At 42.1% G+C, this 23,347-nt stretch overlaps 1 pseudogene; it reads left to right on the top strand.

Annotated features, from left to right (window-relative positions):
• The first annotated feature begins 10,420 nt into the window (after positions 1-10,420).
• LOC118026725 lies at positions 10,421-10,533 on the top strand (annotated as a pseudogene).
• Positions 10,534-23,347: the final 12,814 nt, after the last annotated feature.

Below are 23,347 nucleotides of genomic sequence, written 5' to 3'. Positions count from 1 at the left end.
CGGTAATTAAAAATATATATATATTTTATTTATTTATTTGATAGAGAGAGACACAGCGAGAGAGGAAACACAAGCAGGGGGAGTGGGAGAGGGAGAAGCAGGCCTCCCGCCGAGCAGGGAGCCCGATGTGGGGCTGGATCCCAGGACCCTGGGATCATGACCTGAGCCGAAGGCAGACGCTTAACGACTGAGCCACCCAGGCGCCCCTAATACCGGTAATTCTAAAGACATGCTTGTTTTAATTAAACCAACACACTTAAACTAGCTTTTATTTACTGAAGATTACCCTACATCATGATGTGAACTTGAAAAACATTTGGGTTAGTTTCTATCTTTTTTTTAAAAGATTTTATTTATTTATTTGAGAGAGAGAATGAGATAGAGCATGAGAGGGGGGAGGGTCAGAGGGAGAAGCAGACTCCCTGCCGAGCAGGGAGCCTGATGCGGGACTCGATCCCAGGACTCCTGGATCATGACCTGAGCCGAAGGCAGTCGCCCAACCAACTGAGCCACCCAGGTGCCCAGTTTCTGTATTTCTGGGAGTATGTTTGACTTATATAAATACTTGTCTTTAAGCCTATTAAATAGAACTTTCTACAAATTAATTTTGGGAATATCATCTGGAGGTAGGAATTTATCACACATCTATAACAGACAGACACAAGACACAGAGATCTTACAGCTTTCCATTTTAAAATTTTAGCCATGAGACGGGTATGATAATGCAAAACTCATTAGTTTAAAAAAGAATGGTTGTATCTAAATTGTGTTTCTGGCAGACAGAATAAGTTAAGGTTACCTGCTCAGATGGATAAAGCTTTTACTAATAATATTTGTGGAAAAAACTTTTAAGATTTTTCATTCACCTAGTTTCCAAATAGCTTCTTTTTTTTTTCTGATAAGAATTATCTCCCTGAAGTTTGCACTTCAAGAGATGGCTCTGGGTTCCTAGAGAAAACCGGATAGAACATTTGCATCTCAAAGCCACAGAGAAAGGTTGTTTCTCCAAGAAGAGCTTTTGTTTCCTAAATCCAGATCTTTTACAATATCTGAAAGCCTTTGGAGATGAAGAGGGGAGAGTTTGGAATTGGTGAAAAGGTTAGGTGGGCTCTGAATTGTTTCTAGAGCTGCATTTCTGTTCTTGAGAAGACTTGAATTGTAAGATAAGTATAGTTGTTTTTAATTCCTCAAAGTATTGGGTTGCAATCTGAACGGTTTCTAGCCACTGACCCAGCCATCCAACAACATTATCCTCCATTTGCTTCTTTATATCAGGGAGAAGATCTGCAACTAAAATGGTTATCAAAAGATTTATCTGTTCTAGATTTAGAGCTGGGTTTCTTTATTTTATCTTAATTTTTTAAAATTTAAATTCAAGTTAGTGAACATACAGTGTAGTATTGGTTTCTGGAGTAGAATTTAGTGATTCATCACTTACATATAACACCCAGTGCTCATCGTAACCAGTCCCTTCCTTGATGCTCATCACCCACTTAGCGCATGCCCCCATCCTTCTCTCCTCCAGCAATTCTCAGTTTGTTCTCTATAGTTAAGAGTCGCTTATGGTCTGCCTCCTAGAGCTGGGTTTCTTTAGAACATTTTTATTTTAAAGATTTATTTTAGAGAGAGAACGAAATCGAGAGGGGGGAGGGAGACTCTCAAGCAGACTCTGCCCTGAGGACGGAGCCCATCCAGGGGCTCGATCTCATGACCCTGAGAACAGGCCCTGAGCCGAAACAAGAGTTGGATGCTTAACCAACTGCGCCACCCAGGTGCCCTGTTTTCAGAACATTTTAGTAAATCCTTCTACAGTGGCTTCAGAATGCGTTTCTTTCCCTCTGGGTACATAGTTTCATTTTAGCTTAGGGGAGAAGTCCTAAAAAAAAAAGCAGGTTCTGAATATCAGCTTCCGATTTTGCCAATTTATGACCGTAGTGCTACTTAAAAAAAATCCTTTTGAGTATCTTGTCAGGTTTCAGCTGAGACAAACAGTAAATATTCTTGGTAGTATTGAACAACCCCATAGAGCCAAGAAGGGTTCTCCAAGAGGTGCAAAAGATACTACCTTCCCAAGATCCGGAGCCACTCCCAAAGATAACCAATAGAAAGAAGACTTGGACAATTTTCCTGAGAGCTGGTTTTACTGGGGGAATTTTTCCTCCTCTACGGTTTCTGGTGGCCAGGACAAGACCTGCTGGGACTCCCAACCCTCACCCCGCTCACTCTGGAGCATGCAGAAGGCATCCTGGAAAAACTGGCAGAGGCCAGCAAAGGGTAACAATTCTTATCAAATACTATCAGGTCCCACAGTTGGTAGGACCCTAGCTGCAAGTGGAATGCAATCCACATTTCTGCCCAGGCTTATCTAGCCACGAATGGGGCGCAATACACATTTCTGTTCAGCTATCTTTTTGGGGCCCCCAGTCTGACGGTTGCCAAGCCAAATTCTCAGGATGCAAAATGAGACAAAAAAGAAGGCTATTGCTGTCCTTAGGAGAGAAAGGACGGTTAACCAGTTTTTTTCTGCCAATCCGAATTTGGAAAGGGAAAATGTGAAATTTACCTTCTCTCCACCAGGGAACAGACAGAGGTCTGGGAGAGCTGATTTTGGTAAGAATTGTTACCCTTTGCTGGCCTCTGCCAGTTTTCCCAGGATGCCTTCTTTCTGCATGCTCCAGAGTGAGCAGGGGTGTCCCAGCAGGTCTTACCCTGGCCACCAGAGACTGTAGAGGAGGAAAAATAACTTTCTACCCTTTGTAGTCAGTGTCTGGCTGAGACCCCTCTTTCTCTCGGGTGCCTCGTAAATTGATAAGGTTATCTAAGATGGTTAAAAGTTCTTCACCGTGGCCACCGAAGATTATCTTTAACACTTGTTCAGCCTTTAAGACAAAATCTTATTCACCTGAGGCCTCACACTGGACCCGGTCTGGTTTCTAAGTCGGACCCAGGCCATCCGCGGACCAGTTTCTAAGACGGAACCAGTCGGTCCCGGAACCGGTCTGGTTTTTAAGTCGGACGCAGCCCCAAGTCCAGCCGCTTTCGGGACCCTGTCCGGAAAAAGAAATGCTCAAGTGACGTGAGAAAGCTCATAACGCAGAGAGTTGCACAGAAAGCTCCGGAGCGAGAAGCCAGGATCTGAGAGGGACTTGTCCGCCGTCCCCACGCACAGTGAGAAAGCAGCGAGCTCAAGGGGCTCAGCAGGTACTCGTGCTTGTTGCTCCGTGTTCCTGGGGGGCTGTTGGGGTCTCCCTCGGTTCCCTGTTCTGAGATGAGAACGGTTAAAAGGTAAGCTGGGGCATATTAAAGACTTTCAAGTGTTTCTTTGAGCGGAAATCACTTTGAACCTGGCCGCACCGAACCGGAAGTGGTTATGTGGGCTCCGCCTACAGGAGCTCAGGCGAGAGATTTTATAGAGAAAAGGCAGAAGCAAAGTAAGGAAATGATTGACTGGCTATCGCTTCAAGCCTCGTTGGCTCTTTGTGATTGGTTATTGTGTGTTTTGATTTCATAACCTTGAAGCATTTACAGGCTGATTTTGGTTTGCTTATGTAGGTCATCATGACATTATAACCATCTGTCTAATGGCTTTTATGTTTAACACCCTGAAGCTGAAGTTTATAAGGTATTTTCTTCATTTCCCAGTTTTTGCAGGGGTTAGGGATTAAGATAGCCATCAAATCTCTTACAACAAATCTTTTGAATTTGTCATTATAGGTCACCTACTGGGTGACCGGCCTGCAGAGACCCCCTTCTCTTAGCTATAGCAAGGTGTGTCTACATAGCAGATGTAGTTAGTTGCTCACCCACGGCCTTCGCTGTTGCCTGCCCCATGACTGCTGGCAGAGCCCCAAAGCCCATGCAGGGGTGAAACTTGATTAGGCTAATGCAGTAGGGCTAGCTGCTAAGTATACTCTTGGAACAGCTGGGGACCTTTTAAAACCTGTTGCTGAGAATTGGAATTCTGTCTTCAAAGCTCCGAGGCGATTCCAGTGTGCAGGTAGCACTGGGAACCTTTCCTCTTGCAGTGATTGGTTTCAGCATGGCCATGTGATACACTCCTGATCCATGAGAGAAGTTTTCATAGTGAGGGAAAGTTGGGAGGGGAGCGCTTCTCACGAAGAACTTCCCCTCCCCCAAGAAGGGTCACTGTGGCATAAACTCTCTTCCTCACTGGGCTTTATTGTTTGTGTGGGGATGTGGTAAGTGTTGCAGCCATCCCTGATACTCTGACAATAATGGCAAAAAGCTAGGGGTGGGCTCGCTCACTTGGGTCCTTGATACTTTGTTGAGCCTCTGACTCACGGAATTAACCAGCCCTGCTGCCTAACTCCAAGCTTCGTGCTCTGCAGTCTAATAAAGCCTCGTGCAGCCCGAACTGTCCTGGTCACCCCTCTAATGCATTTGTAGGGAGCTAAGTTACTGGCACCAGCATGATTTAACTGCTACTTTGGGTGATATTGGTGAGATGGACCTCCCGCAGTGAGAATGCATTTTGCATTTTTACCTGGCCAAGAAAGCATAAATAATGATGCACTTGAAGTAGTACTTCACGTGTATTCAGGATTATATAGGCTTTGGGGATGAACAGTAAACCTAATGACCGTTTATGATACGGTTTCTTTTCTTTTTTTTTTTTTAAAGATTTCATTTATTTATTTGAGAGAGAGAGCACATGAGACAGGGGAGGGTCAGAGGGAGAAGCGGACTCCCTGCCGAGCAGGGAGCCCGATGCGGGACTCAATCCAGGGACTCCAGGATCATGACCTGAGCCGAAGGCAGTCGCTTAACCAACTGAGCCACCCAGGCGCCCCTATGATATGGCTTCAATGAGAAGGTCTGTGTTACAAACCTTAAGTGAATTTCTGCAACAACCCGTTTATAAATTAGAAACAACCTATGGCCTTAGAGCTAGACACTTTAGAAAAAACTTTAGTCTTGAGTAATATGCAGGCCCTGCATTCTAAGAATGTGTCTTGTGGTTAAGGAATATTCTGATAAAAAGTTGTAGTGACCCTTTTACAAAAGTTGCGGTGCTTTTTTTTTTTTAAGATTTTATTTTTAAGTAATATCTACACCCAATGTGGGGCTCAAACCCACAACCCCAAGATCAAGAGTCAAATGCTCTTCCCACTGAGCCAGCCAGGTGCTCCCCAAAGTTGCAGTGCTTCTGAATCCTTAATCTGTCTTGGTGTTTCTCAAGTTAAGTGGGGATGTCCTTTGCTCCCTGGCTCCCACCTCTACTTTTTCAAATGATATACAGATGAAGTTCCAAGGTGAAAGCAAGCTTCCTACATTGTAGTTCCATTATGAAGAGAGGGCTCCAGAACAATACCAGCAGTGGCCTCCAGCTGAGGACCATCAGGGACACCCTTGTTCAGCTTGAGTGGAACAAGGTGGGTTTATTGCGAGCTGTAGCCAGGGAGAAGGTGTACCTTGCGAGCTGTGGGGCGTCTCAGTGAGGGGGTTAGAAAGGACTTACTAGTGAACTGGGCTTGTGTTAGGATATTTGGGAAGGAGGTAAGGAACTGGGGGCTTTGCTTTGGATTGGGTGCTGCCAAGAAGAGGGGATTTTTTATGATTGGGCACTTCTTGCCAAGGAGGGCCCTAGAATGAGGCAAAGCAGCGGCAGCAGTCACTCATTTGCTGGGAGAAGGACCGTTTCCTATTTTGTGGTTTGGACAGTATTCGTGTTTTGCCTGTGTTCGGGCAGGATTATAGGGTGGGTCGCTTAGCGACCATGGTCACTAAAGTGGGCTTGTCTGATACTCTGTGACGTTGTTTATGGTCACTAGGAGAACAGCCAGGACCAGCTGTGAAGGCCTGGCCAGCTTCTGGATGTCAGAGCCTGCTTTTCTTCTTTTTTCTCTGTAGTTAAGATTTATTGTTTATGTTGTGCTAGGCACTGTGCTAAGTACTTTACATATGCAGATCGAATCAGCTCCACCTTATGAGGTGGTATTATGATCATCCTTATTTAACAGATGTAGGAACCAGTTTGTCCAAGGTTGGGGTGTGAGTTCAGACTGATGCCAGAGTCCACGGTGTCTTAACCACTCCTCTCTACAAAACCATGAGGCTGTACCTGGGCATTAAGACTTAAGTCAGGGCCGCTTTATAAATAGCAAGGGCATTAATATATGTGGTGCCTAGCTTGAACTAGAAACCAAGCACAAATCGGAAACAAATTATAGCACACCTATACTATGAAGCCATTTAAAATTATGTTGTAGAAAGATACTTGTTGACATGGAAAAACCGTCAATGGTAAAGCATTACAAAACAATCTGGATTTCTGCTCACCTGAGGAACTTTTTTTTTTTTAAAGATCTTATTTTTTTTAAGATTTTATTCATTTATTTGACAGAGAGACACAGCGAGAGGGAACACAAGCAGGGGAAGTGGGAGAGGGCGAAGCAGGCTTCCCACAGAGCAGGGAGCCAATGCAGAGCTCGATCCCAGGACCCTGGGATCATGACCTGAGCCGAAGGCAGACGCTTAACGACTGAGCCACCCAGGTGCCCCCTGAGGAACTTTTTAAACCTGAAGTTTAGACCCACTGAGACAAAATATTGACGGTGGGGCTCCAGCATCTGTATACCCAGGAATTTGAACTCTTCTCGTACAGGCTAAGCCTCGCGTTTTGAGGGGCAAACTGAGGCAGATGCTCGTCAGACTTTACTGTTGTATGATCAAGAACATTAATGGTTCGCAGAAATTCAGAACTGTGGGACATGGCTATTTAACATTCTTTCTGGACATTTTACTTAGCGAGGGTCTGCTGGTGCGCTTGAAGATGCTCCAGGTGATTATTTACATCCGTAGGCAAGTTTGAGTAAAGCCACTATTGGCATTAGATCTGCCCCTAGTGATAAGTACAAAAAATAACTTTTGGTTCTCAACCAAAATTAATATTAAGTGTTCAAAGCTGAGGCTTTCTCCTTGTAACAGAACCAAATAATAATAGTAACTATTTATGAAGTTGCATGGCCACATACCAGGGTTTTCATTCATCTTTTTATTTATTGCCACAAACAGTCCTCTGCTGTAGCTATTATTACCTCCACTTAAAACAAGAAAACTAAGGCACAGGGACAGTGAGGGACTTGGCCAAGGAGGCATGTCAATAAATGTGTCACTCTGAGTCCAGTTCCCAAGTCCTGCTACTTTCTCAGTTTACTTGTTAACATCCCAGCAAGTTTTACAAGCTTTGAAAAAGGCATGCAAAAGTCTAAAGAGGTTTCAAATGTCTGTCTGTATACTACTCTGTAATCTCTGCTTTCTGCACCTGTGATATATCAAAGTAGCCCTAGCACAGAGAATCCATTTGCATGACAAAAGGACGCTAAGTTTACAGTCATAGAATCTCTTCAGTCTTCAGGATATTGAGAGTCAGATCAGCTACAATAGCCAGATTAAAAGTCTCCTTAGAGTTGGAATTCCAGAGAAATTTACAGTAAATAGTTTTATACAAGGTCCAAAATATCAACTCAGTTTTGGGGCACCTGGGTGGCTCAGTCGTTAAGCGGCTGCCTTCAGCTCAGGTCATGATCCCAGGCTCCTGGGATCGAGCCCCCACATCGGGCTCCCTGCTCTGTGGGGAGCCTGCTTCTCCCTCGCCCACTCCCCCTGCTTGTGTTCCCTCTCTCGCTGTCAAATAAATAAAATAAAATCTTTAAAAAAAAAAATCAAATCAGTTTTTTAAAAATTTGACTTACATGATAGAGTCCAAATGCCAAGGCCTCTGGAGTATTAAAGCCTAATTGAAGTTTGGTGCAGTAATTTTAAAGGGAGCACTGAATGTCTTATTCGTGTCAAATTTGCTTTATTTAAGACTCAGATAACAATTCTAAGTAAAATGACTGTATCTTTGGCTAATTTTACATAAAAATGACTTTGTATTTTGAAAAATAAAACTAATTGTATATTTTGAATTATTGGTGAACCTTGACTGGGGAACAATTTCACATAAACTGTACATTTTGCTTTTAAACATATTCTGAAATTTATTAGTTTCTTGATCATTTAAACATTCACATTTTGGTTAGTGAATCTTGCAAACAGTGTTGTTTGGTTTTATCATATTTGAAAGATGACTTTTTGGTCCCTATAATTAATTTTTTTTTTAATTTTTTGTTTTTGAAGAAGGACTGATAAAGAGAATTGAGCTACAGTAAATGTTTATTATTAGCTTTCAGTTCTCCCAGGAATCATGGCTAGAGGTATACTTCCTCTTTTTTTTTTTTAAGATTTTATTTAATTATTTGACAGACAGAGACACAGCCAGAGAGGGAACACAAGCAGGGGGAGTGGGAGAGGGAGAAGCAGGCCTCCCGCTGAGCAGGGAGCCTGATGCGGGGCTCGATCCCAGGACTCTGGGATCAGGACCTGAGCCGAAGGCAGACACGTAACGACTGACCCACCCAGGCGCCCCGAGGTGTACTTCCTCTTTACTCATATCTGTAATTAATGTTTATGTCATGGTGATGTTGTTTTTAAAAAACAGAAGCTCACGGGGTGCCTGGGTGGCTCAGTTGGTTAAGCCTCTGCCTTAGGCTCAGGTCATGATCCCAGGGTCCTGGGATCAAGCCCCACATTGGGCTCCTTGCTCAATGGGGAGCCTGCTTCTCCCTGTGTGTGCGCTCTCATCTCTCTCTCACACTGTCTGACAAATAAATAAGATCTTTAAAAAAATAGGGCACCTGGGTGGCTCGGTTGGTTGGGCGACTGCCTTCGGCTCAGGTCATGATCCTGGAGTCCCGGGATCGAGTCCCGCGTCGGGCTCCCTGCTCGGCGGGGAGTCTGCTTCTCCCTCTGACCCTCCCCCCTCTCATGCTCTCTGTCTGTCATTCTCTCTGTCTCAAATAAATAAATAAAATCTTAAAAAAAAAAAAAAATAAACAGAAGCTCATGAAAAGAATACCATATGAGTATGTGATTAATGGATCATGAAAAAGATTAGCTCAATCACCAAATTAAAAGTTATTGATTTAGATTTTTCTTTATTATACTTGTATTGCATGTAGTAAAACCTAGACTAAAGATGGCAAATTTGAGGGGTGCCTGGGTGGCTCAGTCGGTTAAGCGTCTGCCTTCTGCACAGGTCATGATCCCAGGGTTCTGGGATCAATTCCCGCATCAGGCTCCTTGCTCAGCTGGGGGCCTGCTTTCCTTTGGCCTGCCGCTCCCCTGCTTGTGCTTTCTCTCTCTCTCTGACAAATAAATAAATAAATCTTTAAAAAAAAAGTAAAGATGGCAAATTTGAGTTCAAAAGTAACTGAAAATGATTTTTACATCCTATTTTTTGAGATTAACATTTACTACAAATATGATATTTTAGGGATGTTCAGTGACATACAGACTTCTGTCCCCAGTCTTATTCTGTCTACATTCACAGTACTCCCCAATGAGAATTAGCATTCACAAGAATGATTCTGAGGTATTGTCACGGGTTTTTTCCATTCCACCCAAAAGATAAGATTTTCGGCATCACCGTTGTGTTGATTGTATGGTAATGATTGGATTGTATGGTAATGATTTTATTTGGTAGATCCCAAAAGATTTGCCATATTCTTTATTGTGATAGCAGATCTCTCCCTCTGGCCCAGGCCTGAGGCAGTGAAATATCTCATCTCCCCACCAAACAGAATCATTCCTTGTTCTTGCTACTTGGACATGGGGAAAGAGCAACGTGCGTGGAAAGAAAGCAGCCAAACTCTGACGGGGGTGACATGTTTCCCACCCCACGGAGAGGATGATATATAATAACAATGTATGAGACTAACTCATAAAGAGAAGCAGAAACAAGTTGAAATCCCAATGGGTAAGGTGTGTTGGTGGTGGTCTTCCCTGATTTCTCAGATTCTGCAGCTTTTTCTTAGATTCAGTCAGTGAGCTACCTAAGCTATCAAAGGCAATACGTTCTTTTTTCTTTAAGTTGCTTTCAGGTGGGTTTTTGTCACTTGCAACCAAGAGTCCTAAAGAATGTAATAGTCAACATACTGAGTACCTGCTGATATGGCCACTATTTTGTATGTAGCAAAAGCAGGAAAGTGAGCCAAGTTATTTTAGACACACTTAAAAAAAAAAATCAATTTATTTTTTAGAGAGAGAGTGTGTGTGGGGAAGGGAGGGGCAGAGAGAGAGAGAATCTCAAGCAGACTCCCCACTGAGCATGGAGTCTGATGCGGGGTTCCTTCCACAACCCTAAGATCAAGGCCTGAGCCTAAATCAAGAGTCAGTCGCCCAATCAACTGAACCACCCATGTGCCCCAGACACATTTTTTTTTATATCAAGTGCCCTTTTTAATGCTCATCACCCACTTACCCCATCCCCCCCCACCTCCTCTCCAGCAACCCTCAGTTTTTTTCCTGTAGTGCCCCTAGACACACTTTTAACAAGGTTTGAAATATAAAGGATTATAGCTTTGTGCAGTGACAGTATTGTAGCCAATGAGGTTTATCCAAGGTGCAGTTACTGCTAATTGAAAACTTTTCCCAGTACCCTGCCGTGATAACTTGAAATATAAAGATTGTACCAGAGGTGGTATTAGAGTGGTACAAGGCTCTCCACAAGCCTTATACCAAATTTAATTTTTCATTCTCTTGGCATGAAATTAAAGTTTAATAATGAAAAAATAAATATTAGGTATAACGATAAATCATATCTCAGGTTTGCAAATGGTTTTCTGAGAATGGTACACACCAGCCTGGCTTGTGCATATTGTTTCACAAATATTGGTTTGTTGCAGTAAGAGGCTAGAAGGATGGAGAAAGACGAGTTCTCATATAGGAACAGAAAGTTTGCGAAAGAGGCCGAAATGTTAAATTCTTCTGCTTTTCTTTACTCAACACTTGGTTTCCATTGGAGGAAAATAGTGAATCTGATTCTAAGTCAACCCTTCCTGGGTTATAATTAAACCTGGGGAGGTTACACAGACAAGATATGATTTACTTAGGGGTTAGCGTGTGGCTGAAAGAAGGTTGGGTTCTAATTAACATAAGAGATGGGGAGACCTGAAACCCTAATTCTTTATGGTAGTACTTACCCAGAGTCCCATCTCCACCCCACCAATGGGGCCAGCTATAAACTGCAAAATCATGAATCCCACTCCTTTGTCTCTACTCCACACACACTCTACTACATTGTCAGACTCTTGTCTCTAAACTACCTGCTTGTCTTGTACCCATGGAGTACTCAAAGTATCTCAAATGCAATGAGTCCAAAATGAAACTCATCACATTTCTTCCTAAACTTCCTGCTGTGTCTCAGTGAATTTCTGTGGCTAAATCATTATGCACTCTATTGTTCAAGGCATGTGTCTGGATACCACCCGTTCACTTTTCTGCCTCACTTTCAACATTCAATCAGTTCTTTCAACATTCAATCAGTTCTTCCTAAATAGCTCTTAAAATTTGTAGTCATCCTTGACACCCCCTTTCTCTCTGCCCTCTCAGTAATCCTGCACCAAGTCCTAGCACCTAAATACCTGTCCAACTCATTTATCTTTTACTCTCTCTCTGCTGCTGCCACTGTGGTCTGAGCCACTGTCCCCTCTCTCCGGGATCAGCATGGTAATCTCCTAACTGGATTCCTTGTTTCCATTCTGGACTCTGTACAATCTTTTCTCCATGGTGCAGTGGGATGGGCTGTTTAATATGTAGATCTGCCATGATACCCCATTGCTTTCGATCTTTCAGGGGCTTCCCTTTGCTCTTAGAAAGAAGGCATTGTGTAGTCTGGACGTGGCATTTCTCATGGCACTCTCCTCCTCCCCTTTTTTACATTATCTATGCTGATCTTGTCTCAGGTCCGTTAACATCCTACCAGAATGTTCTTTCATCCCCCTCACTTTTTTTTATTGAAGTATAATTAAGATACAGTGTTATATTAGTTTTAGGTGTACAGTGTAACGATCCCACAATTCTGTACATTACTTGATAAGGGATTAATATCCAGAATATATAAGGAACTTACACAGCTCAACATCAGGGGAAAAAAAAAATCCAATTAAAATTTCCAAAGAAGACATCCAGGTGGCCAACAGACACATGAAAAGATGCTCATCATCATTCATCATCAGGAAAGTGCAAATCAAAACTACAGTGAGATCACCTCACACCTGTCAGAATGGCTACAATCAACAGCACAAGAAACAAGTGTTGGCGAGGATGTGGAGGGAAAGGAACCCTTGTGCGCTGCTGGTGGGAATGCAGGCTGGTGCAGCCACTGTGGAAAACAGTATGGAGGGTCCTCAAAAAATTAAAAATACAACTACCCTATGATGCAGTGATTCCACTACTGAGTATTTGCCCAAAGAAAATGAAAATACTACTTCCTTCATCCCTTTGCCTAGTTGCCAAATTAGTCTTCCCAGACCTCAAGGGTAGGCTCAGGTGCTCAATATATGGTCCACTGGTCCTTGCATTTTATCTTAGCACTCATCTCAGATTATCATTATACGTTCATTTGTACAGTTATTTGTCTCTCACTAAATTGTAACTCCTAGGAGATGCAGGTCTGTGTTTTCTTTTACAGTGTATCCCAAGAGCCTTACATTTTTCCATTCACTTGACATAATGGTGATTCAGTATATTTGAAATAGGACTATTCATGCTTTACACCATGTGCATTATGCATTAAGTAGGCTTTGAGGGCCAGAGGGTAAACCTAACCACCATTTATAATATAGTTTCATGTAGAAGCTATTGTTTAAGAACAACCAAACTAAATGAATTTCTGAGACCTCCCACTAAAAAGTTAGAAACTCTTTTTTTTTTATTTTTTTAAAGATTTTATTTATTTGAGAGAGAGAGAATCAGAGAGAGAGAGAACACCTGAGAAGGGATAGGGTCAGAGGACGAAGCAGACTCCCTGCCGAGCAGGGAGCCCGACGCGGGACTCGATCCAGGGACTCCAGGATCATGACCTGAGCTGAAGGCAGTCGCTCAACCAACTGAGCCACCCAGGCACCCAAAAGTTAGAAACTCTTAAATTATAGTTATTTAATATACATATTATTAACTTTTGTCTTAGTAATATAACAACGTGCAGACTATATTACCAGAAAGTATTTAGAAGTTAATGGATATTTAGGGGTGCCTGGTGGCTCGGTTGGGTTAAGCGTCTGCTCGGGTCATGATCCTAGAGTCCTGGGATTGAGCCCCATGTTGGGCTCTCTGCTCAGCGGGGAGCCTACTTCTCCCTCTCCCTCTGCCTGCCAATCTACCTGCTTGTGCTCTCTCTGTCAAATAAATAAATTAATTAAATCTTTAAAAAAATAAGTTAATGGATATTTAGATAAAAGGTCTTATGTGTCATTTTATAAATGCCTCTTCTCCTTTATGTTAGAGCTACTCAGGAGAGCAGGGACTATATCGATTTTTACTTATCAGTACCTTGTGCCTAATACAACATCTGTGACATAGGAAAGCCTCAGTAAGTTTTTGTGGAATGAATGAATGATGCTGTTTAGTTTGCTTACTTTTAGCCCTTTACTCCTGATGCAATATTTCTACTTCTGTTCCCCTTTTACTTAATTAACTTATATTTCTCTTTTAAGCTTCAGTTCAGGCATCACTTCTTGTGCCAGGTCTTCGCAGATGCCAGCTGCCCCTCTGTGTATGATCATGTGCGTGTGTATGTCACTGAGCTTCCCATGCTCTATGACCGGTGTCTGGGTTTCAGTCTCCCCCTGTGTACTGGGACCTCTTTGAGGAGAACTCTATATCTCCAGTGCAAGGCCCAGGTGTACCATAATTTCTCAAAAAAATACTTAAGTGAAATAATTAGGGGCGCCTGGGTGGCTCAGATGGTTAAGCGACTGCCTTCGGCTCAGGTCATGATCCTGGAGTCCCGGGATTGAGTCCAGCATCGGGCTCCCTGCTCGGCGGGGAGTCTGCTTCTCCCTCTGACCCTCCTCCCTCTCCTGCTCTCTGTCTCTCATTTGCTCTGTCTCAAATAAATAAATAAAATCTTAAAAAAAAAAAAGAAAGAGGGGCGCCTGGGTGGCTCAGTTGGTTAAGCGACTGCCTTCGGCTCAGGTCATGATCCTGGAGTCCCTGGATCGAGTCCCGCATCAGGCTTCCTGCTGTCAGCAGGGAGTCTGCTTCTCCCTCTGACCCTCCCCCCTCATGCTCTCTCTCTCTATCTCATTCTCTCTCTCAAATAAATAAATAAAATCTTTAAAAAAAAAAAAAAAAGAAAGAATTAGTTAATTAATGAATGTTCAGTCTTCAAAGTTCCTGGAGCATAGCATCATTCTTGGTACATTGTAGTTGCTCTAAAATTGCTTCTTAAATGAAAGAAATGAATCAGTGGATCTTTAGCCTTCACAATTTATCTTGATCTCAATTTATTTTATTTTTTTTTAAAGATTTTATTTATTTATTTGACAGAGGGAGACACAGCAAGAGAAGGAACACAAGCAGGGGGAGCGGGAGAGGGAGAAGCAGACTTCCCGCTGAGCAGGGAGCCCGATGCGGGGCTCGATCCCAGGACCCTGGGATCATGACCTGAGCCGAAGGCAGACGCTTAACGACTGAGCCACCCAGGCACCCCTCTTGATCTCAATTTAAATTAAAAAATGTAGTGGGGCACCTGGGTGGCTCAGATGGTTAAGCGTCTGCCTTTGGCTCGGGTCATAATCTCCGGGTCCTGGGATCGAGCCCCATGGTGGGCTCCTGGCTCAGTGGGGACTCTGCTTCTGCCTCTGCCTCTCCCCCTGCTTGTGCTCTCTCTCTGTCTCTCTTTCAAATGAATAAATAACAAGCAAGGAAGCAAGCAAGCTCACCTCCCAGTGGGTTGCGATGCACATTGAGGGTTGAGAACTGGAGCCCTGCGGTATTAAAAAAAAAAAAAATGTAGATAAGAGGGGCACCTGGGTGATTCAGCCAGTTAAATGTCCAACTCTTGATTTTGGCTCAGATCATGATCTCAGGGTCATGAGATCGAGCCCCGTGTTGGGCTCCGCACTCAGCAGGGAGGCTGCTTCAGATTCTCTCCCTGTCCCTCTGCCTCTCCCCCCTCCCCCCTCTTTAAAAAATGTAAGTGACCTGAATATCTTTGCTATAAATCTAAATCTATGTATTTTTGTTTTTATTTTATTTCACAAAGTGCAATAAAGAGAAATATCCAAACAACAACAAAAAAATAGAGACAGATCCCTTAACAGGTTTTAGTGAAAGCTACATTGAGACCCAAAATGGAAATCATATGCCAGAAATTTATCAAGTGTTGACCTTTAAAAAAAAAAAACCCAAGGGTGCCTGGGTGGCTCAGTCAGTTAAACATCCAACTCTTGATTTCAGCTCAGGTCATAATCTCATGGTTGAGAGATCGAGCCCCACATCGGGTTCCTTGCTGGGCCTGAAGCCTGCTTAAGATTCTCTTCCTCCCTCTGTCTCTGCCCCTCCCTCTGCTCGCGCTCTCTGTCAAAATCAATCAATCAAAATAAAACCCAAGGTTACCTTTTATATATATAGAAAAGAGAGTCTTAAATGCAGCAAACTACCCATGTAATGAATATTAAAGATTTAGGGATAAAAAGTCATTGCTGGAAAAAAAGTCACTGTGGAACATTGTAGCAGTGAATTATGGAAAGCTTTTTCTCTTGAGATTGGGGAATGAGATAAGGATGCCCACTGTACCTCAGTCCTATTCAATACTGAGGTCCTAGCCAGAGCAAGAAGGCAAGTAAATGTGAAGGGCAAATGATTCAAGGGCAGGAAATGAAATTATCATTATTCTCAAATGACATCATTGTCTATGGAAAAAAAAAAAAAACCCAAAGCTCTATCTGTAAACTATAAGAATTAATAAGTTCATTTAGTAAGGTTCTTTCATACAGAGATAGTTGTATTTCTATATGCCAGCAATAAGCAAGTAGAAAATGAAATTTGTAATACCATTTACAATAGCATCAAAAATGTCAGATGCCTAGAATAAATTTAATAAAAGATGCAAAAATGCACCATTATTGAGAGAAATTAAAAAGACCTAAGTAAATGGAGGAATAGCTCATGTTTATGGATTGGGAGATTCAGTGTTGTAATGATACCAGTTCTTCTCAAACTGATCTACAGATCCATTAATACAGTGTAGTCCTGGGAGTTTTAAAAAAATTGACAAGCAGATTCTAAATTTTGTATGGAAATAAAAAGAGTCATCAATTGTCAGGAATACTTTGAAGAGCAAGAACAAACCTAGAGGACTTATATCAAGACTTATTATAAAGCTGCAGTATTTAAGATGCTGTGGTATTAACATAAGAATAGAAAGGTAGACAAATTGAACAGAATAGAGAGTCCAGAAATAGACACACACATGTCACTTGAATTATGAGAAAGGGGTTGCTTCATTGTGGTTAGGCAAGGAGGGTCTTTTTAATAAGTGATGCTGAGTCAACTTCATGACTATATTAAAAAGATATCTTGACCCCTTAACTCAACCATATACAAAAATCAATCTCAGATGGATTGTAGCTGTATATGTGAAAGGTAACAATAAAACATTTAGGAGAAAGCATTGGAGAATGTCTTCATGATTTTTTTTTTTTTTAAAGATTTTATTTATTTATTTGACAGAGAAAGACACAGCGAGAGAGGGAACACAAATGGGGAGTGGGAGAGGGAGAAGCAGACTCCCTGCCGAGCAGGGAGCCCGATGCGGGACTCGATCCAGGGACTCCAGGATCATGACCCGAGCCGAAGGCAGTCGCTTAACCAACTGAGCCACCCAGGCGCCCTTCATGATTTTGGAGGTAGCAAAATATTGCTACCTAAAAGCACTAATTATATATATATTTTTTAATTTAATTTTATTGTTGTTAGTCATCATACATCATTAGTGTTTTTTTTTTTTTTTTTTTAAAGATTTTATTTATTTATTTGACAGAGAGAGACACAGCTAGAGAGGGAACACAAGCAGGGGGAATGGGAGAGGGAGAAGCAGGTTCCTGCGGAGCAGGGGGCCCCATGTGGGGCTTGATCCCAGGATCTTGAGATCATGACCTGAGCCGAAGGCAGACGCTTAACAACTGAGCCACCCAGGCGCCCCACATCATTAGTTTTTGATGTAGTGTTCCATGATTCATTGTTTGCGTATAACACCCAGTGCTCCATTCAATATGGGCCTTCTTTAATACCCACCACCAGGCTAACCCATCCCCCCACCCCCCTCCCCTCTAAAACCCTCAGTTTGTTTCTCAGAGTCCATAGTCTCTCATGGTTCATCTCCCCCTCCATTTTCCCCTTCATTTTTCCCTTCCTACTATCATCTTCTTCTTCTTCTTCTTCTTTTTTTTTTTAACATATAATGTATTATTTGTTTCAGAGGTACCAGTCTGTGATTCATAAGTCTTACACAATTCACAGTGCTCACCATAGCACATACCCTCCCCAATGTCCATCACCCAGCCACCCCATCCCTCCCACGCCCCACCACTCCAGCAACCCTTAGTTTGTTTCCTGAGATTAAGAATTCCTCATATCGGGTGCCTGGGTGGCTCAGTTGGTTGGGCGACTTCCTTTAGCTCAGGTCATGATCCTGGAGTCCCGGGATCGAGTCCCACATCGGGCTCCCTGCTCAGCAGGGAGTCTGCTTCTCCCTCTGACCCTCCCCCCCCATGCTCTCTCTCTCTCTCATTCTGTCTCTCACATAAATAAATCTTTAAAAAAAAATTCTTCATATCAGTGAGATCATATGATACTTGTCTTTCTCTGATTGACTTATTTCACTTAGCATAATACCCTCTGGTTCCATCCACTTCGTTGCAAATGGCAAGATTTCGTTTTTGTTTTTTTTTTTTTTAAAGATTTTATTTATTCATGAGAGACAGAGGCAGAGGGAGAACCAGGCTCCCAAGGATCAGGGAGCCCGATGTGGGACTCGATCCCAGGATGCTGGGATCATGACCTGAGCTGAAGGCAGACGCTTAGCCATCTGAGCCACCCAGGCACCCCAATTTCATTTTTTTTTGATGGCTGCATAATATTCCACTGTATGTATATACCACATCTTCTTTATCCATTCATCTGTTGATGGACATCTTGGCTCTTTCCATAGTTTGGCTGTTGTGGACATTGCTGTAAAAGCGCTAATTAAAAAGAAAAAGTGGGGCACCTGGGTGGATCAGTTGGTTAAGTGTCTGCCTTCGGCTCAGGTCATGATCCCCGGGTCCTGGGATCGAGTCCCGCATTGGGTTCCCTGCTCAGCAGGGAGTCTGCTTCTCCCTCTGTCTGCCGCTCCCCCTACTTGTGCTCTCTCTGTGTCAAATAAATAAATATTAAAAAAAAAGGAAAAGTGTACTACATCGAAATTAACTTGTGTTCATCAAAGAGCAGCGTAAAAATAGTGAAAAAGCAAGTCACAGTGTGGGAGAGGATATTTGAAAAGTGATGGACTTCAGCAGGGAGATGCACATTGCGAAGATACCATTTTATGCTCACCAGAATGCCTTAAATAGAAAAGACCAATAATACCGAGTTTTGGCGAGGCTGTGGAACAACTGGAACTCTCATACCCTGCAGATGGGAGTATACATTGAAGGAACTCTTTTTGAAAATTGGGAGGCTCTACTAAAGTTGAACATAAAATACCCTATGACCCAGCTGCTGTATTCTAGCTATGTGCCCTGTAGAAATGCATAGGTAAGTTTACCAAAAGACATGTACAAGAATGCTCATGGTAGCACTCTTGGCAATAGCTCCTAGACTGTCAGCTATCCCAATAGCCATCAACTGTAGACTGGATACATAAATTGTAACATATTAATACAATAGAACACAATATATCAGAGAACAAACATAGATGAGTCTTTCAATATTACTGAATGAAAGAAGCCACACACTAGGCAGTAAATACTGGGTAATTCTATTTACATAAAGTTCAAAACCAAGCAAAAATAATGCATAGTATTAGGAATTGAGATAGTGTGTACCCTTGTGAGAAGGAACAAAAGAGGATATTCTGGGTGCTGTTAATGTCCTACTATGTGATGTGGCCATTGGTTACCTTTGTGAAAATGTACTGACCTGTGTACTTATTTATTTATTTATTTTTTAAAGATTTTATTTATTTGACAGAGCACAAGCAGAGGGAGAGAGAGGGAGAAGCAGGCTCCCTGCTGAGCAAGGAGCCCGATGTGGGACTCGATCCCAGGACCCTGGGATCATGACCTGGGCTGAAGGCAGCCGCTTAACTGACTGAGCCACCCAGGCGTCCCCTGACCTGTGTACTTATGATTTGTGTACTTTTCTGTGTGTATATGTCAATTAAAAAAATTACGTGGGGTACCTGGTGGCTCAGTCAGTTAAGCGCCTGCCTTCAGCTCAGGTCATGATCTCAGGGTCCTGGGATTGAGCCCCTCCTTGGGCTCCCTGCTCAGCAGGGAGTCTGCTTCTCCCTCTGCCCCTCCCCCCTGCTGTGTTCCCTCCCTCCCTCTCTCTCAAATAAATAAATAAAATCTTTAAAAGAATTACCTAAGGAATTTGCTTACCAGAGAGGAAAAAGATGTCAGAGAAGAATTTTTACAGAATGCTTAGGAATTAGTAAGTAGAAGATTAATGACCTAAAAGAAAAATAGCAAACAATAAATAGGCAGTCAACATGGGAGAAAATTATAATGACAGAAACATTTGAAAACATGTATAATCTCTTTAGTGTTAAGGGTAATAGATATCTAAACAACAATACCAATTTCATGTTCTCAAATTGGTAAATGTGTAAAAGCTAGATAGTGCAAAGTTCTGGTAAAGATTAGAGGGGAGGAGGGTGGGGGGATGGGTTAGCCCTGTGATGGGTATTAAGGAGGGCACGTACTGCATGGAGCACTGGGTGTTACACGCAAACAGTGAATCATGGATCACTACATCAAAAACTAATGATATAATGTATGGTGACTAACATAATAAAATAAAATTTAAAAAAATATTAATTGGGGAGAATTCTTATATGCTGTTAGTGGGAGTGCAAATGGGCAAACCCAGTTTGGAGAACAATTTGGCCATAGATGGTAAAGTTGAAGATGCACTACGCTTTGATTCACCAATTCCATTTTAGGAAGATATCTAGAAAAATTCTTAACCTTATGTAACAGGAGACAAGTATGAGAATGTTCTTTGTAGTATTGGTTATTGCAAAACATTATGAAAATGATCTAAATACATGACAGATGGAGAATGGATAAAATATGTGTCATGTTCATACAATAGAACACTATACAGCAAATAAAATAACAGAACCATTGTATTAAAGCTATAAAACATAATTTTAAAAACATGCAAAACAGGGGCGCCTGGGTGGCTCAGTCAGTGAAGCGTCTGCCTTCGGCTCAGGTCAGGATCCCAGGGTTCTGGGATGGAGCCCCACATCGGGCTCCCTGCTTAGTGGGGAGTCTGTTTCTCTCTCTCCCTCTGGCCCTCCCCCTGCTTGTGCTCTCTCTTTCTCAAATAAATAAAATCTAAAATCTTAAAAAAAAAAAGCAAAACAGTAGTGTCTAATGATCTATGCTATTTGTATAAAAATGCACAGAAACGGGCGCCTGGGTGGCTCAGTTGGTTAAGCGACTGTCTTCGGCTCAGGTCATGATCCTGGAGTCCCTGGATCGAGTCCCGCATCGGGCTCCCTGCTCGGCAGGGAGTCTGCTTCTCCCTCTGACCCTCCCCCCTCTCATGTGCTCTCTCTCATTCTCTCTCTCTCAAATAAATAAAATCTTAAAAAAAATGCACAGAAACAATAAACAATAATCATGATGATGATTGCCCTCAAGAAGGAGGACAAACGAGGAGGGAAGAGGCACATGTTGGGGAGGGGGTGTTCCACTTGCATAATTGTAGAACTAATTATTTTTTACTTAAAAATAACTGAGACAAACAGGATACAAGGTAAAGAATTGATAAAGCTGTGTAGTAAGTATGCAGATATCTGTTATATTATTCTCTTTAACTTTGTCATCTTTTACAATAAAAAAGTTTTAACAGGAATAAGAAGTGAAATGCTGTGCTGTTTTCCACAAAAGTAGAACTCCCTCAAAAAAAGAGAGCTACTTAGGCATGTGTGCCTGTGACACTTGACTGGATATATCTTACTCATGAATATCTTGTTCCTACATTCAAAAATGCATCCAAAAGCATAGGGAGTTGTCTTTAGACAATAATAGCTAACAGTTACATAATGCTTCCTTTGTCAGGCCCTTCTTTTCCCACCCCCTCCCCGTGGCTCTCTTTCTCCATCTCCCCTCCCCTTCCCTCGCTTCCTTCCTTTTCTCTTTCAGACTTCTTTTTTAATTGCAAAGTATTACATTCATGCAAGCACTGCATAGAACTTAAACATATAGCTTACAAATTCCTGTAAAGTGAATGCTTTACAAATGCCCCAGACTGCGGCCGGCCGAGGAACACAGCCTGGTCCGCACCCGGGTCGCTTCTGCCGGGTTCTGTGGTAAGAGGCGCAGAGAGCCAGCACACGTGTGTGCGCTCACATCTCAATTCCCACATGTGGCAATTCAGAGATTCCTATCTAACTCTTAACTCCTAGGGTTGCTGCGAAGCTTAAATGAGAACATATTATAAGGTACTTAGAACAGTGTGCCTGGCAAGCAGAATTGTTTGCGTTCCTCTGGTCCTGTTTCTCCTCCTCCCTCACCCTCCCGCCTGTCAAATGTAACCCCCAGAGGTAGACACGAACACTATTTTCAGGACTTTCCTTTTCAGTAGGAACGTATAGACAGGCAAACTCACGGAAAATGTGTAAGACAAGACATGTAAACCTTCCTGATCTCATACTGAAATGAATACATAAAAGTTTACAGTGGGCACAATTCAGAAATTGAGGGTCCTCAAGAGACCTGTACCCTTTTTATCCAGCGGTACTTTTACACCAAGGAGAAAAGTTTATGTTGCAATGAATCTGTAACGTGAATTTTGCAATTTGAGAGGTGTGTCCCAGCTCCTGCAAACACGGTGGCTGAGAGGCCAGAGTAGTGAAGAGAGGATTGTGCAGTGTGGTCGTGTTGATCATTAATTCATCCAAAACGTATTTAGTCTGCCCTACATACTAGAGGGGAGACGGTCTGAGGAGCTGACAGCACCAATGCTCGTTCCCAGCCTCAGGAAACCAGGATTTGCCTCATGGACAAATTTGCAAACACAGCAAAGAAAAAAAGTGTAATGATAAAGCATGTACAGAGCACTAAAGTTGCATCGAGAAGCAAGCAATTTCGTGTGTGAAGGTCAGGGAAGGGTTTTCTGGGGGAGATACTGTGCTGAAAGACAAGGAAGAGCAGGAAAGGAAACGTTGGTTGTGGAGCTACATGGGAAAAGCACGTGCAGAGATTTAGATGTGAACAAAGCCCGCTTTGCCTGGAGTCTACACACACATCAGAGGGAGCTCCGGGAGTTGCTTAATGCCCAGCGCGGCCTTTTTGACCACAGTTGACAATGGAAAAATGTGGTCAAGGATGTCACATCAGCTCACTGCATTTCCTAAATCCTCACATTGGATTGTGGCTGATCTAAATCACCTATCTTATAAACATCTTTGGGTTTTCTCACCGAGATGGATGATTAATTGTGGTAACTTTATAGTTTACTGTATTGAATCTTTTCTACCATTTTTTCCTTGTTTATATCCCAGAGGAAAAAATACAAATAATAATGATTCATTTTATAAACAGAAAGCTCCTTGATTCCCTATAAAGACTGTGTCTCAGACCAAATAGGTTTGTGTTATCAAACTTCCCTTTTTTGGAAATCTTTTAAAATTTTCATCCGACAGTGTTTAAAAAAGTTTTTAGGATTATCATAAACTGATGTTGTAAAATAGCACTTGGGACAAGTCATGCATTCTTTACTCACTGTTTAAACTCTGTCATTTCAACTAGACCTAAATATTAATTCACTTTTATTAGCTTAATAACATTTTCTAGGCGATTTTATAATGAGAACTGGTTATTTTGCAGATTGCTCTCTTACAGACTTGAGACCAATAGACCTTCAAAAAGGGTCATGAAAACAACAGAATTTATAGTATTGTGACTTTTAAGTTCTTTCATAACTGAGGAATGAAATATATGGAATGAAATCTATATTACATATATATATTTTCAACTAATATAATTTAATCTTTATGCTGTCTGACCACTGAATATGCATAGCAACATTGTTTTTTTTTTTAATTTTTAAAAAAGATTTTATTTTAAAGTAATCTCTGTACCCAACATGGGACTTGAACCCACAACTCTGAGATCAGGAGTCACATGCTGCACTGATCGAGCCAGCCAGATACCCCTTTATCAACATTTTATTTATTTATTTATTTATTTATTTATTTATTTATTTATTTATTTATTTA

This window comes from Mirounga leonina, unplaced genomic scaffold, assembly GCF_011800145.1.
Source record: "Mirounga leonina isolate KUSES-001 unplaced genomic scaffold, KU_Mleo_1.0 Mir_268, whole genome shotgun sequence".
Classification (NCBI taxonomy): Eukaryota; Metazoa; Chordata; class Mammalia; order Carnivora; family Phocidae; genus Mirounga; species Mirounga leonina.
The sequence above is the reverse complement of the archived record's forward strand: the minus strand, read 5'-3'. Positions and strand labels throughout refer to the sequence as shown.